This window comes from Protopterus annectens, chromosome 11.part0 (assembly GCF_019279795.1).
Source record: "Protopterus annectens isolate FY-2018-M chromosome 11.part0, PAN1.0, whole genome shotgun sequence".
Taxonomy (NCBI): domain Eukaryota; kingdom Metazoa; phylum Chordata; order Ceratodontiformes; family Protopteridae; genus Protopterus; species Protopterus annectens.
Genome location: NC_056745.1, coordinates 701,923,429 through 701,947,914, shown reverse-complemented (window position 1 = coordinate 701,947,914; position 24,486 = coordinate 701,923,429). Strand labels below are relative to the sequence as shown.

Sequence of the window (24,486 nt, the reverse complement as noted above, 5' to 3'; positions counted from 1 at the left end):
TAGTTTGTCAGACACACCTGTTTTTCTGAAGTGAGAAATGCCATTTGGGGAGTTGCCTCAAAGCTTGCTCCCAGGAATACAATCTTTTGACTGGGTACCAGTTGTGATTTCTTTTCGTTGATGGTGTACCTCAAAGAAGTGAGAAGGCTTTTTATAAATGCCAGGTACTGAAGTAGCAATTACTGACTGTCCGCCTGAATCAGGCAGTCATCCAAGTATTGGAAAATTTGGATATTTCTCTGCCTGCAGTATGCAATGGCTGGAGCCAGGCACTTTGTGAATACTCTGGGCACAGTAGATAAGCCAAAGGGAAGTGTAGAGAATGGATAGTGCATAGAGCCTGCCCTGAAACGTAGATATTTCCTGCATGCCTCCCTTATGGGGATGTGCAGATAAGCTTCTTTTAAGTCTAGAGTGACTAACCAGGCATCCTTGGCTAGCATAGGGAGAAGCAGGGTAAGCATCTTGAATTTTGGGACCACCAGAAAGGTGTTGAGAATTGAAAGATCCAGGACTGGACACCAAGAGCCCTCTTTTCTGGGCACCAGGAAAAGTCTGGAGTAGAAACCCTGACCCCTTTGTTCTACTGGAACAGGTTGAATAGCTCGGATATTGAGCAGGGAAAGTACTTGCTTTTGAGCCTCTGCCCACTGGTTTGGAGGAAGTTCTGGAAACCCGCTTTCCATGTTGTTTGTAGAAGAAATGGATGCAGTGTGCTATCCATTTGGAGATGGTTTGCTTGCAGGTGTCTTTGTCTTCTGCCCCTTTAGCAAAGCTAACCAGCAATTGATCAGATTTTCTGAAGGATTTAGTCCTGTCTAGATAGAATCTGAGCTGTATGTGCACATCTAAAGAGTGCAGAAGCCTTCCCCCTTGTTCTGGGGATTAGGAAAAAAGGTGGGCAAATGAATGGATTGGTTGAGAGCCACACTAGACACCACCTTGAGCTTGAAGGATGGGTTAGTTCTGAGGAATACCCTGTCAGCATAGAAGATGATGAAGGGTTCCACAGCCATGAGCGCTTGCAACTCAAAGACTCTTTTGGCTGAAGTGATGGCCAGAAGGAATGCTGTCTTCCAGGAGAGAAATTTTAGCTCTGCAGAAGAAGCTGGTTTGAAAGGGGGCAGGGTAAGCTTTTCCAATACAAAGTTAAGATCCCAAGCTAGTGTTGGCGCCCTTCTGGGTGGCCTCAAGTTGCTAGCCCCCTCTTAGGAACAGTTTGATCAAAGGGTGTGAGAAAAAAGGGGCTGCTCAGTGGGAGAATGAGCAGAAATAGCAGAGGCATGAATTTTTATAGAGGAGAAAGAGAGGCCACTGTGTAGTAGGTTAGCTAATTAATCCAGGATGAGAGGGAGGGAGGGCTGTGCCATATTGGCTCCCTTAGCCAGGATCCAGGTGCAGAACCTTTTCCATTTGTCAGCATAAGACTTTCTGCTGCTAGGGCATTTGGCCTCATGGATAACATCTAGAACCTGTTTACTGAGGTTGGCAGATTGGTTCAGGGTTAGGGAATAAGCCAAGCTGCCAAACTGAGTGTCTGCAATTGGAGATGCATGAATTCCCCTTCCCTCTAGGTCAGAAGGCTTGGAATCTGAGGAAGATGCCACGGGGGCAATGGGGACAGGCTGCGCAGCAAGGGGTACCAGTGCTGCTGGGGCCAGTCTGGAGCTATAAGAATGGTCCTTGGTTTTTCCTCCTTTATTTTGAGCAGTACCATGGGCATGTGAGGTAGTGGAGGAAAGGCATAGACTGATTGACAGATTGTCCCAGGGGAAGGACAGGGCCATCCCACTTTCCAAGCCATGCAGTGATGCTCCCTGGTGCAGAATTTGCTGAGCTGATGGTTGGTGTGGGAAGCAAAGAGATCAACCTTCGGGGTGCCTCATTTCTGAGTTATCAGGGTGAAGGATTTTCTGTTGAGCTGCCACTCATGTGGGTCCAGAAGATTTCTGCTTAATTGGCCTGCCAGAGAGTTGAGAGAGCCTAATAGGAATTGCGCTAACAGGTGTAGTTGCATGGCATAGGCTGTGTGCCAGAGGGTCATGGCCTGCCTGCATAGTGGGTAGGAGTGAGTCCCTCCCTGCTTGTTGATATACCACATCACAGTGGTGTTGTCTGTTTTGATCAGGAGAGCCCCTGGAGAGAGAAGGGGCTTGAAAGCTATCAAGGCGTGCTGCGCAGCCATCATCTCTTTTTGACTTGATGTGCAGAGGGATTTGCTGTGGGCTCCATTGGCCCTGTATGCACCTGCCATCCAGGTGTGCACCTCAAGCATAGTCTAATGCATCTGTGGTGAGGGTCTGGGCGGTGGGGGTTGGTGAGAAAGGCAATCCTCTGTTGTGGGATCATGCTGTTGCCACCAAAGAAAATCTTTTCTGAGGCAAGGAATTATAGGTAGAAGAGTTTGCAGGTCTTGAGTGTGTTGACACCAAAGGCTTTTTGTTTTTTTTTTTTAGGTACCATTGAAGTTTCCTCATATGCAGTCTGGCATATGGAATGAGTAGTATGCAAGATGTCATGAACCCCAGAGCTTGCAGGATCTTCCTTGCAGATAGCTGGGGTCTGGTGGCTAGTTGAGAGAAGTAGGTTGTCAGGAAAATTTGATTCTCTGGTATAAGGTATGCCATCTGGGGTGCTATAATCAGGCCTGCTCCCAGGAAGATAATCCTTTGGGTGGACACCTGTTTGGATTTCTTTTTGTTGATTGCGTACCATAGGGAGGTTAGGAGGGTCTCTACAAAGGCCAGGTGCTTGAGCAGCTTTTCCTAGCTGTCTGCCTGAATAAGGCAATCTAAGTATGGGTAAATCTGAATATTTGTCTCCAGAAGGCAATGGCTGGAGCCAGGCATTTTGTGAAAACTCTGGGAGCAGCAGATAAGCCAAAGGGAAGTGCAGAGAACTGAAAGTGTTGAGATCCTGCCCTGAAACAGAGATATTTCCTGCATGACTCCCTGATAGGAATGTGGATGTAGGCCTATTTTAGATCTAGGGTGGCTAGCCAAGCATCCTTGGAGAGCATGGGTAGCAGCTACTAGAGGGTGAGCATTTTGAATTTTGGGATCACCAGCAAGGTGTATAGAAAGGATAGATCGAGGATGGGGCACCAGGGTGCTCTCTTTTCTGGGCACCAGAAAAAGTCTGGAGTAGAAACCTTGGCCTATCTGTTCTGCAGGAATGTACTCTACTGCCCTCATAGAGAGCAGGGAAAGGATTTGCTTTTGAGCCTCTGCCCACTGGTTTGGTGGTAGATCTGGGAACCCTTTTGAGGTTGGAAGGGTGTGGAAGGAAAATTTGTATCCCTGAGACACTATGTTCAGAATCCAGTGGTCATTGGTAATGGTGGCCCAGGTGCTTGTGTGAAAGGGGAGTTTTCCTCCTGGGGTAAGTGAAGGTGGGCAGAGGGAGGGGGTGGGGGAGGTGAGTTTGTGAGTTCTTACCATAAGGTGTGGCTTAAAACTCCCTGGTTTTGAAGTGGAGGTAGTCCACTGCTTAGATCTCTGCATTCCCTTTGGCTGCTGTCTGGGGGGTCTGGTTCCCTGGGGCCTAAGCTGGACTGGCTTACTGGGAGCAGGAAAGGACCAATGTTTGGTGGGACAATGCCTGCTGAACCTTGGTGGCTGGACCTGCAAGAAATCCTTAACTGTTTGGACAGATCTTGCATTTTCTTCCATCTTTTTTAAGACCTCTTCTGCATTAGTGCCAAATAAATTATCTTTGTGCAAGGGGGTATCCAACAATTTAGATTTGACATGGTCTGGCAGGGACTGTTTCTTAAGCCATGCAAGCCTTCTAATGACAGAGCCAGTGACTGCTGCCTTGCAAGAAGCTTCTATGGCGTCAAAACCACAGTGCAAGGTGTGTTTAGTTACTTGACTTGCAGAATGCATTAATTCTTGTAATTCTTTAGATTCTGCCCAAGCAGGAAAGGAATACTTTTTTTGTTTAAGGAGTTCCAGGGTATGTTGCTGAAAATTCAGTATATGGAACTGACAATTTAGTGCCCTGATAGCAAGAGTAGCTGATGTGTATACTTTTTTACCCCATGTGTCCAGTGTTTGGGAATCCCTATCTGACGGGGTGGGATTCTTAGCAGAGGTTGCTTTAATCCCTCTAGGCCCTTGAGAAATTACATCAGGGTCAGCAGTAGGATTTTTAAAAAGAAATTTGTGTGAGTCAGGGACTCTATAGTACCTATCTGGTTTTCTGGGTGCAGGAGTCAAGCTGGATTCCAGGAAAACATCCTCCACAACATCCAGGACTGGGGGGATGGCCAAGGGTCTGTGCTGTGGAAGATCTAGGAATTCTCTGAGTCTCTTTTTAGACTGAGGGTAGTCTTGACTCTCCCACTGGAAATGCTACCTTAAGGTATGCAGGGTTGCCCCAAAGGAAAAATCCTCTGGGGGAGAGGCTGAAGGAATGGAATCCTCTGCATCAGAATCCTCATAAGTAGAGGGGTTGCATGTCTTCATATTCAGATGCATCAGATTCATCTAACTCTTGTTCAGACAAAACTACAGGGGACAGACCTCTTTTCCTTTTGAAGGTGGTAGCTTGGCTTCCCTGATCAGCATGATATGGTGTTCCGCCATTTTAAGCATTTGAGACTGAGGCAAGGAAGCAAATGGCTAAGAGTGGGTCGTCGGTTTCTTGGGGTGTGGTTCGTACCCTTGGCCTTAGAAACTCAGTCGTTTTTGAAAGAATGGCAGTAGTGAAAGAAGACATCGGTTTGTGTTGAGAATAAGTAGTGCGAAGGACTTCCTTGGAAGCCGGTGCCTGCTCAGCAGCTCCAGACCCATCCAAGGTAGAGATAACCACAGGATCCTTAGTCAAAGAAGAGTTCTGCATCATACCAGACTCCAAAAGTGTCTTGGTAGCGGCCTGCGAATCCACAGAAGCGGGCATCAGGGGCTGCAAAAGTGCCTCACTGAGGACTGGAAAACTGATGACTAGCTTAATGGATATAAAAACACTGAACGGAAACTACTGAAAATAATGAACGTGGCAACCGAAGCAAAAAAGAATTAGAAAGGCTAAAGTAATAAGTTTAATACAGCACTTTTCGTCGAGTACACTGACCAGACTTCTTCAGATAACAAATAACTCATTAACCAGTTTAAAACTTCACAAAATCCATGTGACTTGTACATTTACATATTAAATTCAATAATTAACTAATTATAAATGAAAGTAACCCTGCATGTACTCGAAAGAAGACTAGCTTAATGGAAGCGTCGTCAGTAGGCTTGGACCTGTGCATTCTGTCTCTGTCTTTATCTTTACGTTTTATTGGAAGATCTGCTGTTGGATGGCTTACTGAAGCCATATTGGAATTAGAGGACTGTAAGCAAAAATATCTGGCTACAATAAGGGCCCGACGGCCCGACACTGGATAGTTCTGGCGTTGAACAAAGCACAGAAGCAACAATAGGGGACGTCATGGTCTGGGCCTAAACAAGTGACACAGTAAGAATGGAAGTCTCGGAGTGGTATTTGCTTTCCACAGGCGAGACAATTATTAACTTTTTCTGAAATTGTTTAGTGCAAGGAAAAAGGATCCCCAATGGGGTACTTAGCTTTAGAAGACTTCAACTTCAATTCGGTAGATGAAACTCAGGTAGCGGCTGACCAGCACTCATATGAGCTGCTTCTGCTTCAGGCTTCATGGCAAGAAAGACTGATGTAATGGCATCGGCTGCCTTACTTTATACTACTGACGACCTGACATCAGTCCTGAAGCAACAGCAACCGACGCAGAAATACTAAGTCTCTGGTATTCGGGCAGGCCGAGGGCTACCCTGGCAGGGATAACCCAAATGTGATGACCGCAACAGTGAAACACAAAGAACATCAACACTGTCTTCTCACAGCAACAGATTCAGTTTGGTCCTCTTCAGGGCTGTCTTCTGTGTATAGTCTGCATGCTCTCCCCGTGTTCACAAAGGTTTTCTCCAGTTACTCTGGTTTCCTCTCGTATCCCAAAGTCATGCAGTAGGTAGATTGATGAAGCTAATCTGTCCACAGAAGAGTGTGCACATGTACACAGACATAATTAATGCAGCTGTACTGTAGTTCTAACAAAGAAAATAGCAAGAATGCTGAAGAAAACAGTATATGGTAGGTGTTTTGAATGTTACATTACTTGAATCTTATAAACTTCTTCAGACTGCTGCCCATACCCCCCGCCAAAAAAAAAAAAAACCTCACTGCCTTAGTCAACATGTGCTTCTAGCATAATTACTTGTCTTAAAAACAGATACTGGCCTTCTGTACAATTTTTATCACATCAGATTTATTTTAAGAAACTGCTGTCACAACAGATGTGATATGAAACACAATAAATCAGCACAATATTCTGCATTAACATTCACACAATTCAAAGGATGAAGCAGTTTGCCTTACTATAGCAGTTAGCACCCTGTACATGCCCTTATCCTTTCACTCCCCCTTTCATCTGCTCCATCTCAAGGCTTTTTAAAGTAGTCATCAGTCCCATTTAAAATCTGTAGTATGCAGCCCCAAGCCTCTTCCATCTGTTCACCATCTCTCTCTCTCTCTGTCAAGTTGTACTTCTTTAAATCCATAATGGAGCATGATCCCACCATCCACCTGTGTCCTGTTTTTTAAGCTGAACTTCTTCAAAGCTTCTCCTGATCATTTTGTTTACTTGGATCATTTCCACTTGTTCCCTTCTGTCTTGGAGGTAGAACACGCCTAGGTGGTTCCAGCATTTTCCAGAGTTCATACTATTCACGAATTCTGGTACTTTTACTCTGTACATTTTTTATAGTTTGCTTCCTTTCTTGCAGCCACTATGGCCTCCCAAACATGATAGAGGATAAGAGTATCCCAGCTAATACCAGCCAAATGTCTACATGGAGTTCAATATCATGGTTACTTTAGCTGCTGCCTTCTCACCTTGAATGCACTGGATCACTGCTGCCAGTGTAACTACTTTCACATCACTCTTTTGCCCAACTGCTTTGAATAGAACCATTCAACTCAAACTTTGTTTTCTGTCCCTGGAATATCTCCTGCAGGAAGAGCAGCTTGCATATTTCAACACTGAAGTTCACCTGCTATCTGTCATTGATCTCAGACAGCTTCTTTACATCCCTATTAAAGCTGGCTTCCCATCCCTCATCATCACACCTAACTTTGTATTATCTAAGGAACATTTATCCTCTTCTCTATGCTCCTTGTGATGCCAGAGACAAACGCAATGAAAAATGTCCCGTGAGTGACCATCATTATTTATATTCAACTTTACTAGGTACCTTAACAAGAAAACAACATTAACATCAAGTCAAACTACTAGTTTGTTACACAATTACTGACAAGTAAACAAGGAGGAGTTGAATTTATGAATAAAAATGCTAGGCAACATAGATCTAAAATAAACAAAGTCATCCTATCCTTTTAAATTCCATTTTATAAAGGTAAAATTTAAGTGCCCCCAGAAGCCAGCCAGAAAAAAGGAGTCCTGCTGACATACTGGAAGCATAGTGTAGGAAAATGAGTAGGACTTGAAGTTTCAAGACACACCTGCTGGACTGCTAGCATCACCTGGGAAAGTGATAATATAACTTGATGCGATTTGGCGATCATGACAGATTTGGCAATCATGACCTTCTATCTATGAAGCGCATGTTGTTAGCACTCTGGAGTTGTCGGTCTTCCAGGAAGTTTTCCTTAATAACCTCTTCATGATCTTCCTTGCCATTGTGGTTAAACTTATTGATCTGTAATTAATTAAGTTAACACTGGCTGCTATGTATTAAAGTGGCACCACTGTACATTGTTTTCATTCCTTGGAGAGCTTTCCACTGACAAGAATTCAGTTAAATGGTTCTGCCAAGGGATATATTAACACTGGAGTCAGTTTAAGAATCCATAGGTTATACATGTTCAGCCCCTTTGTTTTACTCTCTCTTTTAGCCTGCAATTCCTCCTTCCCCTTATACAGTCCAACTGGACATTCTTAGACTTGGAAAAAGTATATGACAAGATCCCAAGAAAGATGATTTTGGCAGTCCTGCGGTGTTTTGAAGTCCCAGAATCATTAGTAGAATTTGTGCAAGCAGTTTACAAGGACCCAATGTCTCGAGTACAGTGTTCAGCCTTCACAGAGGGGTTCTCAGTGGGATTGAGTGTGCATCAGGGTTCATTTCTGAGCCCACTGCTGTTCATACTGGTGATGACATTAGCAAACAGTCTGGAAGGGATCCATCAACAAAGGTGCTGTAAACAGATAATGTGGCAGTAGAGAAAGACTGAACAAGAACTTCAGCAAAGGATAGTGGAATGGAATGCAAAACTGAAGGTATATGGGATGAAACTGAGTACAGACAAGGCATGTAATGGCAGCAAAAAGTAAAAATCAGAAGAAGCTGAGAAGTGAGATAGAAGTGAAAATAGTGGAACAGGTTAATAGCTTCAAGTAGCTGGGAGGGGTGGTTGAGGAGAAGGGAAGACTGAATGAGGAGGGCAACGTTAGAATCAGAGGGGCTGCAGCCAACTGCAGAATAATCCCAAAGAAGCTGAAAAGTAAGGTGTACAAAACAGTGGTGCAAACTACTGTATGGTACAGAAACCTAGTCAATAAAGGCAGAGCAGTTGAGGAAGCTAGAGGTGATGGAGATGAACTGCCTGAAACATCTTGTAGGAGGCACACTGAGGGACAAATGAAGAAATGAGGATATAAGAATAGCAGCAGAAGTAACTTCAATTGTAGAAAAGGCTTTCTTTAACTTCAAACAAGGCAGCCCACACAACCCCCCCAAATTTTGGTCTCCAGTTAACAAAATTCTCTATCTTACCAAACCTCTAACCCTCAACCCCTTCCCTCTCAATACTCCCACTGAGACTGCTGCACTTTTAAATAAACACTTCATAGAAACAATTCAAAAACTAACTCAACCAAGTCCCACTGCCTCTATATTACCCATACCACACAATCCCTCTTCCCCCCTTTTCATTCTCCTTCCAACCAATCCCCACTGCTTTCATCACATCACAACTTAGTAAACTTAAACCTTGCTCTCCCTCTGTCGATAACATACCCCCCACTTCCTTAAAATCGCTGCCAAATCCATTGCTTACCCAGGCTCTATCCCTATAAATCACTCTGTTACAGAAGCCCTTGTCCCAGACATTTGGAAAGCCATCTTCACAATCCCTCTCCACAAAAGTGGTAACTCCACTGACCCATCCAACTACCGTCCCATTGCAATACTCTCCCCACTATCCAAAATTCTTGAAAAATGCGTCCACAACCAACTACTTAAACATTTGCTAGACAACAATATTCTTACTCCAACCCAGCATGGATTTAGACCCCACCACAGCACATCTACTGCACTACTCTCATTCACCCAAACAGTAGCAGAAGCCCGTGATAACAACCACCTAGTTTCCTGCCTATTCCTTGATCTCTCCAAGGCCTTTGATGCAGTCTCTCACTCCAAAATGATATCCAAACTTTCTGATCTCCATCTCTCTACCACCACTATAAACTGGTTCTCTAGTTACTTATCTAACAGACAACAATCTATATGCTGGCAGTCTATCACCTCCCCATTTCTACTGGTCAACACAGGCATTCCCCAAGGCTCTATCTTGGGTCCCCCACTTGTTCAATATCTTTACAAACAGACTACACTCTGCCACTAAGCTGTCTACTCTCTTACAATATGCCAATGATTCTACCCTTATCACTACCACCCACAACTTTCCAGATCTCCTTGTCCATACCCAAATTACCTTCACCTCTGTTGAAACCTGGCTCACCGAAAACCAACTAATATTAAATCCAAAAAAAACTAAGCTTTTACTTTTCCTGCCTAAAACATTGGTACACCTTAAACCCTCCTTCTCAATTACCTCTCTCAACAATACTATCATCACACCTGAACACTTTACTAAATTACTTCATGTAACTATTAATGATGAACTAAAATATGACATCCACATCAACCAATGCATTAAAAAAACTAATCAGAAACTTGGACTTTTGTACCGTAATCACAAACTACTCTCTCTCTCTCTCTCCACTAAACCCACTCTTGCTACATCACTTCTCTTACCATGCCTTCTATATGCAGCACCAGTCCTTACAAACCTTCAGTCATCTCATCATTGTCATCAACCCCCCTTTTCCCATTTTTCTACATGGGGTCAGGGTATCGTGTTAACTGTCGCCAACTCTCTCGATTCAGTGCCAGACTCCTGCCTTCTTCAACACTCAGGCCTGACTGTCGCACATCTTTTTTCACACAATCCATCTACCTCTTTGCTGGGCATCCTCTCTTCCTCTTACCTTCTTCCTGTCTGTCCCAAATCTTCCTCACCAGATTGTCTTCTGCTTTTCTACACGTGCCCAAACCACCATAATCTGTTCTCTTTGATCTTTTTTGGAATTGTAGCTACTTTGGCTTCTGCTCTTATGTCCTCATTTCTTTGTCTGTCCCATGGTGTGCATCCTACCACCTTTCTCAGGCACTTCATTTCCATCACCTCTGGATTCTTCACCCATTCTGCCTTTACTGCCCAAGTTTCTGTAGTATACAGTAGTACTGGTCACACCACTGTCTTGTACACCTTACCTTTTCAGCTTAGTCATCTTCAGTCATCTCTCCTCTCTATCACAAAATAGCTAGATTCTCCTCCAATCTACCATATAAATCCCACCACTGTCTCACTCTTAAGTCTTTACTATGGCCTGAATTTCAGAAACAACTTCTTCCACAACTACACATTACACACTCCATACTCTATAACCCCACTTCCTGCCCCTCCATCTCTAACATCGTATCACCCTATAACTCCACGTCAGCTTTGCACATCCAACAAAGATCTTCTTGACATCTACAAACCTAACAATATAGGCAAGTCCCTCTATAAATTCTCTGACGCCCATTCCTGGAAAGCTCTTCCCCTTAATATAAGTAGTATCCCTCAAAGCCCAATTTAAACACGAGCTTAAAAACTACCTACTAAACACCTGGTTCAGTCCATGTCAAACTCCTACCTGATATTATACTGCTCTCTTCCTAATTTCTTCTTCCTCACTCTAAACATATATCTTATTTTTCTACTTCTCTCTAATACTTCCCTTACTTTCTTTACCCTACTCTCCACCTCTTGTAAATACTGCTAAACATCAAGTTTCCAGCTGTTTACGTGTATATATTTTAGCATATTGAACTTATTTGATGTTATGTACCTGATTTTATTTTTCTGCATCTTGAACAAAACTGAGTAAAAATGTATTTACATCCCTTCAATTTAGAACTACTTGAAACTATAGCATTGTAAACATAGCTATTTTTGTGATATTCTCTAATACTTCTCTGATATTGTTACTTGTATCTATCTGGAGCCTTTCTCCTTGGGTCTCCACTGAAAATGGGCCCCTGGCTCAGTTGGACTAACCCAGTTAAATGACAATAAAAAAAAATAAAGAGAACAGAATAAGGTAGTTTGGGCATATATGCAGAAAAGCAGAAGACAACCTGGTGAAGATGATTTGGGCCAGACAAGAAGAAAGTAAGAGGAAACGAGGGCATCCAGCAAACAGGTTGATGAATTGTGAGAGAGAAGACCTGTGACAGGCATGAGTGTCGATGAAGGTAGGTGAGTGGCACTGAATAGACAATGCTAGCGAGAGTTGACAACACCTCGACCCCATGAAGAAAATGGGGATTGGTGATAATGCTGATACTTCCCCTTACTATTTTTGATCTGCTGTTTTGTTTTCACCCATTTAGTACTTCAATCTTTAGGAGCTCTATTTCTGCCACTGTAATTCAGCCAAAGTCCAAAATAATCAGTAAATTCTTCTCTCTTGACCAATCCTTCTCCCTACCTATGTACATTACATTCAGTTAAGTAAATGTGTTTGCAGAAGTAGACAATCTATGCACCAAATCATCTTGCCTCTAATATGTTGGTTCTCAACCACTTCCTGCCACATCATGCTCCTCTTGAGATGCCCTGTAGATTTCACAGCACTCTGTCCACCCAAGCAGTCTGTTCCAAGGGTAAACAATTGTCACTGAAAAAATTATTTCTCAGGTCCAGGTTAAAAAAGAACCCTTTCTCGTACCAGGTAGTCTTTCATGTGGTACTGATTCAAAGGCCTTACTGAAATTCAGACTGACCACATCCACTGGCATTACCCACTTCCAGAAATGTAAGACATTTGAAAGGCAGCTGCCCCTCACTTCTTCCTCGACTGATGCTCCTCCTCTTTACTCTGTTGTGAACATATATGTTACGGAATTATTCTTTGCCCCACGTGTATCTGAAAGAAAAAAAAAAAGAACTTCCCCTCTTTTCTCACTTTCCCCAAAATCATTCTCCTTACTCCTTGGCTTTTATTCCCTCTTTTAATGATCTCTTCCTTTTTCCTCATATTCCCATTTAGCTGAAATTACATTTTTTCCTTCTGTGTATATCCCTTTCCTCTTCCTTTATTGCTTTTCTGATTTTCCTTATTATAAAGCCATATTATCTTCCTCCTTATGCCAGCTCTAGTGGCCTACTGGAATAAAACCCTGATTATGATACAGGCAACTAGAGTTCTATTAACAGCTCGGGTGTGTGATGGAGCTGTCAGAGGAGGATAGCTATGCTGAACCAGGTGGACAGGTACAGGAGAGCCATCCACACACTGCCACAATCACTTGAATCAGGGCAGCAACACAAATGCTTACCTGTGGATAGGTGTTAGGCTCCACAAGTTACCACCTGTGGATAGGTGTTAGGCTCCACAAGTTACCACCTGTGGATAGGTGTTAGGCTCCACAAGTTACCACCTGTGGATAGGTGTTAGGCTCCACAGGTTACCACCTGGAGGCAGCCTTCAACATTGGTGTGCTGAAACATGCAGTTATGTGGTGAAAGCACTGAGGGTCTGCAAGGTGACAAAATTACATATCACCATGCCCTGGGACAAGGACTGCATACTGCAAACATCCTCATTGTCAGGATGCTGTTCAGGACATAAAGCCCTCTCGTGGCTATCTGAACTGCAGCCCCCTCCAGATAGCTCTTGTGCAGTTCTCAAATGTAACTTCCATGTTAAGGGAATTAGCAGATCATTTCCCATTGAGAAGAGGCTTGATTGTCAGCAGGGAAGGGGGCAAAAACACACATGGAAAAATATTAACTTCCTCCTCCTCTTGGGTTTGCTTTTCTGCAAAGTCCTTTCTCCATTCTCCTTTTGATCTCCTGCATAATACTTTTTTCAATTAATTTTAGGCAGTCATAGTTCTAGCTGCCAGTTACTGTACCCTCTATAATCTGCTCTCCTGTACTCATACATCTTAGTTCTAGTATCAGGTGCCATTACATTTAAATTATAATCCATAATGTCATACTACTGTAACTACACAGTGGTGCCTTCATGCACGTTCATCACTACTGCACAGCACTGTGGGTACTACCTGCTTGTCATAATGTTTTTCAGTAATGTGTGTAAAGCACTCCTGGCCCATAACCTTCACTACACTTGACACTGACATGCTCCACTTACAATCTCCCATTTCTATTATCTTTTTTCATATACTGTGTTTTAGCATCCCACTGTCATTTGCTGATGCATCCAGAGATGAGCAAGAGGTGTCCATCCAGCAGTTCCCCAACCCCCACTCTCACAATTCTGCAGCCAGTTCTTGCTATGCCTTCCTTTCTGGGAAGGGTCTTCTCCTCCTCTTCTGCATCTTCTTTATCTTGGGGGTGCAGAGAGGCTCACCCTTCTTCGTGTTCAAGTTCCTTTTCGCATGCTCAGATTTTACTTATAATATGATTCCTCCATCTGAATCAAGCAGGTCTTATCCTCTTTCCTCTCTAGACACCTTAAATATGACTTTTCACCCTAAGGGTTCCTGGCTGAGTTGCTTGCTGCTGTTGTTACTACTATCCTCATTATCCATTTACTGACATCCTTTGTTATTTTACCCCCTCCCTTCCACTTGAATTTAAAGGCACTGTAACCCTTTTGCAGAATTTGAACACAGCTTTTACCTCTGCTAATAACTCTGGGCAGCAGCAAAGCCTTTCTATAGCGTGCAGCTTTACCCTTTTCCCTATCATTCCCAAGCAGCCTATATTCCCATATGTTCTTCCTTTCAACACACCCTTATCCGACAGTCTGTATCAGCATTGCTAGTGTAGTTCTGTATCACCATCCTCTTGTGAAAGCAGCAGGAACTATAGCTACAGCCTATCACCATGCTCTCTTTACCAATACCACCTTTCACTGCTGCAGCTCTATATAATTTACTTTGTACGGAAACTAGTAGGATCCCCGACTACATTTCTTCAAGCCCCTCTCACTCCCTCAACAATACTACCACCTGTACCTCACTTGAATCACACTTTGGAAACAACTCCATTCCCAGTCCAACATGACTAACTCACCACATTCAGATACAAATTTTATTCTAACATTCACTATTTTACTACAGTTAATAAAGCCTTAGAGACATCACTACTGTCTTTTCAGCAAATTGTACAAACCAGCACACAGCCACAAAATAGCCTCCGCAGTTTAACAGCCAATCACATCTCAAAACCTAATTATAAAGTACCACTTGGGAGGCATGTCTTTTTAATTGTCAGTTCAAACAAACTGAGCCTGTGTGTTACTTACTGAATGTGCATTTTATCACACGTTGTTTTAAGTTGTGCGATATCAGACTGCAGTACAGTTGGGAAATTTGACTTTGCCCTACTGCTGTGTGACTTTGGAGATGGTACATACGTAGGGGTGTCTATGTGCAGCCCTCCACAAGGGGTGTGCTAAGGGGCTTACCCCCTTCAAGACATGCTTTTTTTCTTTTGGTTTTGAAAAGGTTTTGTTTGATTGCTGTAGCTGCAATCAGTGAAGTTTCAATAGGTATATTCCTTGATAGAACTACAATCAATCATATCCCAAATTCTGACTAGAAAATATCTCGCGTTCTTCCAAACACTAACTTTCACACATATCTTCCTGATAGTTCCACAAAAAAGGCCTAAATTCTTTTTCATATTCCACAGTGGTAAGCTACTAAAAGGAAACCCCCAACCTTATGTTTTGTCTAGAAGTTTCTCATTTTAGAACTGAACAGAGAAACCAACATAGGTCCTCAGTTAATGGCAATCAAAGTCACTTACCCAGATGCTCAACTCTCCCACTTTGGATCACTTAACGTGGATAGCATTAAAAACAAATCAGATGACTTCTATGCTTGGCCCTTCTATAGCAACAAAGATGGTACTCATGTTGTGTGAAATATGGCAAACCAAATTCTCTGATTACAGACATCCACTTTGCATCCTACTGGTCAATCTGTATGGAAAGTCCAGATAACAGAATTGGGGAAGCCTGTCTCTTCTTACTTAGTGGCAAATTCAAACCTGAAATGATTGCAACTTCATAAAATTAAAAAAAGGAAGAATTTTCACTTAAGTGCCTGATAATTAGTAAAGCCTAAATGCTTCCTCAGGTTTCTGTCTAATCTACCCCTCACACCACCACCACCATCACTAAACAGCTAAATGATTTGTCATTTTTTCATTCAGATAAAAACAAAAACAAATCTACTTGCACGTGACTTAAACATCTACCTATTACGCTCTGTCAAAAACTATGTAATTCAACATTTCAGTAACCTTGATCTGATAAAAATTAAATGAACTCACTAGGCCAAACTACCCAATCTTAAAAGTATTCATTAATTAACCTAGTTATTACTAGCAAATCTCACAAAAACACCAGAAAAGTTCACAGTATATATTTTTCTTTTAATGCCACAAGGGCTTTGTGCACAGTCATCATTTCTTTTATACTGAAGCTTACCCTTATGAATGAGCTGTCAAACCTGCCTTGCTTCATTATCTCACCAGAATGGGCACACCAAGCATGACCTGAGGCATCTGTGGTAAGTATATGGCCTTGTTTGGATTCTGAAAGGGACTCCCAGGTTCAGAAGGCAGGTTCTTATCCACCACTGAAGCTCATTCCTAATATAGAGGAGAAGACGGACCTGAAACTGTAACGATTATTTCTATTGGTAGCAGATACCTTTTAGGTATCACTGGATTTTCCTCATATTCAGTTTGGCCAAGGCTATTATTAGGATGCATTAAGCCATCTATGCCAAAGTTTTGAGAAGCTCTCTGGTTGGTACAACTTCCTGCTGCCAGATGGTCTGGAAATACTGGGTAAAGAATTAAATCTTTTCCTGAGGCAGGAAGGCTAGTTGCCTTCTAGAGTCCAACTCTGCCCCAGTGCAGATTATTCTGGCAGAGGGTTGCAAGATAGATTTTTTTTCAGATTGACAGTAAATCCCAGAGTTCACAAACAATCCACAGTCAGTGGGAGGGATGCATGCATTTCTTCTACAGTGTTTGCCTGGATCTGGCAGTTTTCAAGATAAGGGTAAATGCATACATCTTTTGTCTTACAAAAAGCAATTATTATAGCCAGGCATTTGGTTAAAAACTTGGCGACGAGCAGACAAGCTAAAAGATAAGGCACAAAAATGGGTGAGTGAGTACCCTTGCCCTAAAATGAAAATAACTTTGCTATAAGAATGTGACGGTAGGCATCCTTCAGGTCTAGAGTGATGACGAATGCCCAGGGGAGGGGTAGTAGTTTCTCTAAGGTGAGCAGTTTGAATTTTGGGACAATAAAGACCTTGTTTAGCTTTGAGAGGTCCAAGATGGGCTTCACAAAAAGCCTGGAGTAAAATTCTGTCCCCATTGCCTTTGGGGGAACCATTTATTTATTTATTTATATTTATTTGCATTGGTTAACCGGGTTGGTCCAGCTGGGTAAGAATTACCCTTTTTCAGTGGAGACCCGAGGGGAATGCCCCAAACAGACATACAAATACATAAGAATAGAGACAAATTAACAATATTACAGAGGAAAACAATATTATGAGTACAATGGATAAGAAAAACAAACAATGAAAGTTTGAGAAAATGAGTAAGGTAGACCAGAGGCATGCATGCAAAAGATTTATGAAAAGGTGTTCTGAGCAAGATCTCTGAATTAAGTTAAAGTAGGCAAAGAAATGATGATTTAGGTGTGGAGTTAGTAGTGTGGGAGTTTTAGGTGGGAGCATGTGAAGGACATTCCCATTTGGAGGAGAGATGGGAGAGAAGCATGGATTTGAAATTATTGTGGTTAGGTATATTACGTAGTGGTGTGGGGAGATTGTTCCATAGTTTGGCTATAGTGTGGGGTAGTAGTAGTTTACCAGTTGGGTGGATGGGTTTGTGTACATGCAGGAGGTTTTGGCCTGTGGATCTCAGGGTACGGGTAGGTGTGTAGGGTGTTAGAGATTTAGCAAGAGAGGGGCATTCTGCTGGTTTAAAGATGAATTTGTGGGCTGTTGTAAGTTGTAGGTACTTTAGGTGGTTGTGGAGTTCTAGCCAGTTTAGGGTGTGTAGGGAGTGACAGTGATGGGAAGTTTTCTTACAACTGGTTGCAAATTTGCAGATTTTGTTGTAACAGGCCTCAAGTTTAGCACGGAGTCTGAGTTGTAGGTTGGAGAATAGGGGAGTCTACAAGAGAGAGGGGAGAAGGAAGGTAGATGCAAGGGTATGACGGGAAGATGGAGTAAGGTAGTTGTTGTGTCTGTAGAGGAGGCCGATTTTCTGGTGGGTTTTTTTGATTGCTGAGAGGATGTGGGAGTCGAATTTTAGGTTTTCATCGATGGTAATGCCCAGTAGTTTGGTACTAGGAATGATTTCAAGAGGGGTGTTATTGTGGCTTTTGATGGAAAATTGGACTTTGTGGAACTGGGAAGTTTTAGTGGGAGTAAATATCATTAGCTTTGTTTTGTTGGCATTTAGGGCCAAGTGATGCAATTGCATCCATGATTCAATTTTGGAGAAGGCTGTTTGGGTATTAAGTAGAAGTTTGGAGGGGCAGGAGGCTGAGCAGATGATAGTGGAGTCATCTGCGTATTGGATGACTGAGGCTTCAGGGATGGAGAGGTGAAAGTTGTTAATGAATAAGTTGAAGAGCAGAGGGCCAAGTACTGATCCTTGGGGAACTCCTGTGGGTGTAGGTAAGAAAGGGGAGGTTGACTCTTTCCATTGTACAGCCTGCTGGCACGTGGAAAGGTAGCTGGAGAACCAGTCTAAGGTTGAGGGAGATAGATGCAAGTGTGAGAGCTGGGACAGGAGGAGGGGAATGGGAAATAGTGTTGAATGCCTTTGAGAGGTCAAGAAAAAGAGAAGATACATATTTGCTGCCCTCACGTGCTAGGTTGACTGTTTCGAGGAAGGAAATGAGGGCTGTCATGGTGCTGTGGCCTAGGCGGAAGCCGTGCTGGGTGGGAGAGAGGAGTTTGTGCTGGATTAGGTAGGGCATGAGCTGGGAGTGGATGGTTTTCTCTAGAATTTTAGAGAGAGGAGACAGTATAGCTATGGGTCTGAAGTTGGTAGTGTCTGTGTTCTTACCACCTTTGTGGAGAGGAATTATGTATGCATAACGCCAGATGGTTGGTACATAGGATTCTTGAATGCATCTATTAATGAGGATGGATATGGGATAGGCTATAGATTCAGATGATATTTGAAGAAAACTTGCTGGAAGGTTGTCAGGGGCATTGCGGCATGGTTTTAGCTTTTGCAGTAGTCTTTTTATAGTATAGGTGGAGACAGGTTTAAGTGAGAATAGTGGTGGAGGGGGGGTGAGAGAGAGGGTTTGGGGTGCAGGGTGAGGGTTTAGTATTGATGGATGGATTGGGGAAAGTGGAGGATAATTTAGCTATACAATCAATGAAAAATGTGTTGAAGTTAGTGGCCATTTCAAGACTTGAGAGGTTGGGATTGGGGCAGGGGTTGGAAGTATTACCAGGGTTGAGTATTGAAGAGATGGATGTCCAGAATTTCTTTGGATTGTTTGAGTGTTTGTATTGCAGACTGCTGTAGTAGTTTTTGCGATCTTTTGTTACTGATTTTTTGGCCAGGTTATGAAGATGTTTATATTCTTGGAGGGTGGTGGGGTTTTTCTGTTTTTGGTACAGTTTCCACTTTTTGTTTCTCTGAGTGATTATCAATTTAGTTTCTTGGGATAGCCAGGGACAGGAATTTGTTTTGATAAGTTTGGTTTGTAAAGGGGCTACTTTATCAAGTAAGGTAAGGAAGGTTTGGTTAAAATATGTGACGGCGTTATCTAGTGGAAGGATTTTCAGTGGGCACCAATTAGTAACCTTGAGGCATTCAGAGAAGATTTCGGGGTTGAAGGAAGATAGGTTACGGGATTGTTTGAAAATGTGTTGTTTTTCTGTGTGTGAGGATAGGCAGTCAGTGAAGGCTGGTAAGTGGTCGCCTAGGGGGTCTGGTATTACACCAGCTTTCGAGATACGATTGGGATGTGTTGTTAATATCCAATCTAATATGGTACCGGAGGAACCATCTTTGTTTGGCCTAGTAGGGAGGTCTATTAGTTGGGTGAAATTGTAGAGGTTGATAGAGTGCAATGGGGTATCTATGAGGAAGGAGGTCCAGTTTATATTTACATCACCAAGAACGTAGGTTTCATATTTGATGTTTGAGTTAAACCAAGAGAGGATGTCTTCCAGAGTTTTGGTATAGTCTCCGGGTGGGATGTAGATGGAGCAGATGCAGATGGATTTATAGTTAAGTTTTAGAAAGCCTACAGTCATTTCTGCATTGGCAAATGTTGGGATGGGGTTGGTCAATGGAGTAGAAGTGAGAGTGGAGGAGTAGATAATTGCTACGCCACCTCCTTTTCTATGAGTTCTATCATTGCATATAATGTGGTAGCCTGGAGGAAGGATTTCATTATCTCTGATGGAGGGTTTGAGCCAGGTCTCAGAGACAGCGGTTATGTCTGGCTGGTTGTAAGATAGCCAGGCATGAAGGTTGGGGATTTTATTACGGAGGCTTTGTGCATTTAGGGTCATGAGGTGGATAGTCTTGTGTTTGTGTTGATTAGAACTTGGGTTAAGGTGGGTACAGGTAGGGGTTGTGCCTGGGTTAGGGTGGATGTCACCTGACAGAGAGAGTGAGATATGAGAGAGGAGCTGATTGAAGAAAAGTAGAGGATAAAGGGAAGTATGTTTTTTTGGGGGGACGGTTGTCTTAGAGAAAGTAGATAGAGTGGGGTGAGGAGATGATGATGTAGGGAGTAAGTAGAGTTTGAAAAGATTGGATGGGCTGGAGAAGTAAAGTTCTGGAGAGATCTGTGAATATGAGTGGGATATATCTGGGGGGGGTGTGAGGTGGTGGTGTGTGTAGTTAGAGGTAGGTATGTATTAGTGTGGAGGCTAAGTTGGGTAATGTAGGTTAGGGATATTAAAAGGGTAGATAGTAGTAGAGCTTGTTGTGGGAAGGTAGGCATTGTAGTATAGATGTGTGAGATGTGGTGTATGTATGAGAGAGGGTGGGGGTGTGTATGAGATTGGTGTATGTATGAAGTGCTGCACTCATCATGCAAACTGTAATGTTCCAAAGGTTGCTCTTTTTCTCTTGAAAGTCCACCAGTTTCACCAATGTAACCACCATGTCTTGTTCGCTGCTCTCGGACATTTGCATGAAAAGGTGACAATGACCTCTGCTTGTACTGATAATTGTGCATCAGTCCCATATCTGAAGAATTACTGTTTTTCTTCTTTGGGTATACCGGTTCTACTTTCAAAGTACAGCAAACCTTGGGAATTTCCTCTGGAAGACCCAGTCTTAGCTTTCCTGGTCCCCATCTTGGTCCCTTAAAAAGTACAGAAAGCTTGTTGTAGAAACCAGGTGCGATCCAAAATGTATTCCAGATGTGAAGCAGGAGCTGAAACAGTTCAGCTGAGATGGCAGTAGTGATGAGAGCATTTGGACCATTCACCAGACCTCCACACACAATCAGCATAGCAATTGTGGTTCCAATTCCATTCTGACCGATATTGTTATACAGGAACAACATGGGAGCTGCTACAATGAGCATCACACAGCAGGTTGTCGCTCTCCCTCCCATGTAGTTAGAAACTATACCTGCAATTATCCCACCTAAAATTCCTCCAAAATCAAAGAGCGTAGATATATCTCCAGCACCTTTTGAATCCAAATGTGCTACGTTGGGAATGAACAGTGGTAGCCAGTAAAGGAAGGTGTAGCTGACAAGCTTGGCAAATAGTAAGCAGAGGGAAAACTCCAACACACCTGGAATTTTAAGGGCACTTACAAAGCTGATGGCAGTGGGCTCTCCAATGACAGTGCCCCGCTCTGTGGGTATGTTGATACTGCCCTCTGCTGCATGGTTCGGGCTCCTAAAGAGTTCCTCATCACTACCATTTCTGATTAATGGTGTCTGTTCAAGTCCTTCATGTTGTTGAGGAGGACAGCAATCCACATCTTCTTGACATTCCACTGTTGGCTGTGGTATGCTGTTATCTGCTTCACTGCCATCAGATGGACCTACTGGCTGTGGTATGCTGTCAACTGCTTCACTCCCATCATATGGACCTGCTGGCTGTGGTATGCTGTCATCTGCTTCAGTGCCACTGGATGGACCTGCTGACTGTGGTATGCTGTCATCTGCTTCAGTGCCATCGGATGGACCTTCTGACTGTGGTATGCTGTCATCTGCTTCACTGCCATTAGATGGACCTGCTGACTGTGGTATGCTGTCATCTGCTTCACTGCCATCAGATGGACCTGCTGACTGTGGTATGCTGTCATCTGCTTCACTGCCATCGGATGAACCTGCTGGCTGTGGTATGCTGTCATCTGCTTCACTGTCATCAGATGGACCTGCTGGTTGTGATATGCTGTCATCTGCTGCATTGTCATCAGATGGACCTGCTGGCTGTGGTATGCTGTCATCTGCTGCATTGCCATCAGATGGACCTGCTGGCTGTGGTATACTGTCATCCGCTTCACCGCCATCAGATGGACCTGCTGGCTGTGGTATGTTGTCATCTGCTTCACTGCCATCAGATGGACCTGCTGGCTGTGGTATGCTGTCATCCGCTTCACCGCCATCAGATGGACCTGCTGGCTGTGGTATGCTGTCATCTGCTTCACCTCCATCAGATGGACCCTGCTGGCTGTGGTATGCTGTCATCTGCTTCACCTCCATCAGATGGACCTGCTGGCTGTGGTATGCTGTCATCTGCATGTACTTGTTTCCTGATCTCTTTTAAAGGATCTAGCCAGACTTTTGTGTTCTGAGAATCCCACATAGCTAGTCCAAAGTAGTCATCTTCAATGAGGTTGATGTGGTCACATACCTTCTTCATTAGCTCCTGCCCCTTGGTGTGCTTCTCCAAATCACATTCATAGGTGGTGTCATCAAGAAGACAGACCTTGCAGTGCATGGTTCGGTATCTCCTAACAGGCTTCTGTGAACCTTCACTGGCTTTAATCTCTGAATCTCCCATTTTTGTCTTTTTCTCTGACTTTTCTTCTCCTGTATCTTCTTGGTCTTCTTCTAGATCCTGGTCTTCTTCGTCTCTTTGGTCCTCATTTGCAGGCTGTGTCTCTGCACTACTTAGGGAATGGAGATCCAAAGCAGGATCTGCCTCCGTTCGCAGTTCTGGCTCAGGATCTGCTATTGGAGCTTTCAGTTCAATCGCCTCTTCCACGTGAACTTCCCCTTCCAGCACCTCTTGCACTGTTCCTTTATGATCTTCTTCCTTTTTCTCCTTTACCTCCCCTGTGTCCTTGCCCTCTTCAGATACCTGGGATTTAGGTTTTTTGAGAAAGGAGGACAGAAGGCGTGATAACCCCTTGCCTCCAGAGGCACGTTCTTTGCCCTTGGTTTGATCCACATGGGATGGTGTCTCACCGTTGGCAGGAGTGCCAGAGGCAGTTTTCTGTTCTTGGTCCTGTTGCGCTTCTACCTCAGCTACTTGTTTGGGATCCTCCTCTGACTTTCCTTTCTTTGTCTCTGAGCTTACTACTGTGTCTGTCTCAACCTCGTCTGGCTGCTGCTGCTGCTGAGAAGGGTTCTTAGTCTCTTCCACTAGATTCACTTCTGTAGTCATAATGAATATTACTTATGATGTCCACGACCACAACGGACATGCAAGTTCGAAATCAGTGGCTCCAGATCGGCCCGTTTCATTCATCCACAGATCTCCTCCACAAGAGATCTTAAACCTGAGCCTATGCCTAGTGGAGTCGTCCCTTTGGGACTATTGGTATACCTGCAAATCTTGGAAGGGAACAGAACTGCATTTTGTATCCTGAGCTTATGAGTTTCAGAATCAGAGCAGTTACAAGTAAATCGAGCTCTGAGGCCATCTCAGTCTTGTCAATACCAACTCTTAGGCCTTACTTCTCTTTTCAAGGACAGCCAGAGCAGTCATACCAGGGGTGAATTTTTGAATGTCCATCCAGCTGTCCAGCTCTTTTATTTTATTAAGGTACACAGTCTGTCACACTACTTAATTTGGAGAGGGAGTTTGTTCCAGAGAAAAGGTAGGCTCTGTGTAACAAATTAAACAAATCTATCTTTCTCCCCAGTCTGATTTTTTTTGATGGAGTTGATTTAGGGGTCTGGTCCTACTGTTAGTGTGACTATTTGATTTATTGAGGTATAAGAATTCTTGAACTACTGGATCACTTATAGCCCTATATGCAAAGCACAAGTTGGCCCTAAGGAGTCTATATGAAACTGAGTAGTGGGACAAAGCCTCCTGTCTTTCCTGGTAGATTAAATCTTTTAAGCACCTGATCTTTTTAGTTACAAATCTCTGGGGTCTCTCCAATTGCTTGATAGACCTAATAAGGTGCATCCCAAAGGGACTGTTGTACCCAAAAATGGGTCTAATCAGTGCAGATTATAAGGAGGTGAGGATTTCTTTATATCTGGAAAATATACGTTTAGCTAACCAACTTGAGTGAAGGTTTTCCAAGAATTCAAGAGGAGGGACAGTCTGCCTCACTACCTTGTGGAGTGAAGGCAAGGATTCTAGGTTAGGGTTTCCTAGGTAAGGGTCACAGAATTGTTTTTCTGAGTCATACCTGTTCCCTTTCAGGTCTCCTCATTAGTTACCTGCCTGGCCCTTGTTTACTTTCAATTGGGCTTTATCGTCTGAGAGCAATTCCTCCCCAACCTGTACCTCACTGCTAGTATTAGAAAAGCAATACCTGGATGCTGATATAAACTGGGGATTACAGACTCCTTGACTCCTCTATTGCTCTCTTTTTCAAGTGTCACAGGCATCTATGACTCCTTGCCATGATACACAGATAAAATTTGTTCTATTGACCAGCTATGCCATGTGTGCATATCTGCATTAAAAAGAAAACAGAAAATGCTAATGAAGCAGCACTAAATACAAATACTAATACTCAGAAACCATTCATCCTGCAAATAGTAATTATTCTGTTATACCTATCCTTAATATTAGGTTAAATGTGTCAAATATGATCACTGTATTCTCTTTTTTGGCTACCTGCCAAAGCCCAAAATCATAGTCTACTACTGTGGAAATTTTTTGATGCCCTGATAAAAGTTGTAAT

The 24,486-nt window shown here is 43.2% G+C and overlaps 1 protein-coding gene across 4 annotated transcripts in view; it reads right to left on the bottom strand.

Annotated features, from left to right (window-relative positions):
- Window positions 1–24,486, bottom strand: part of LOC122815561 (DENN domain-containing protein 5B-like) — a 1,792,502-nt gene that overhangs the window by 481,689 nt on the left and 1,286,327 nt on the right. The window lies entirely within an intron of this gene.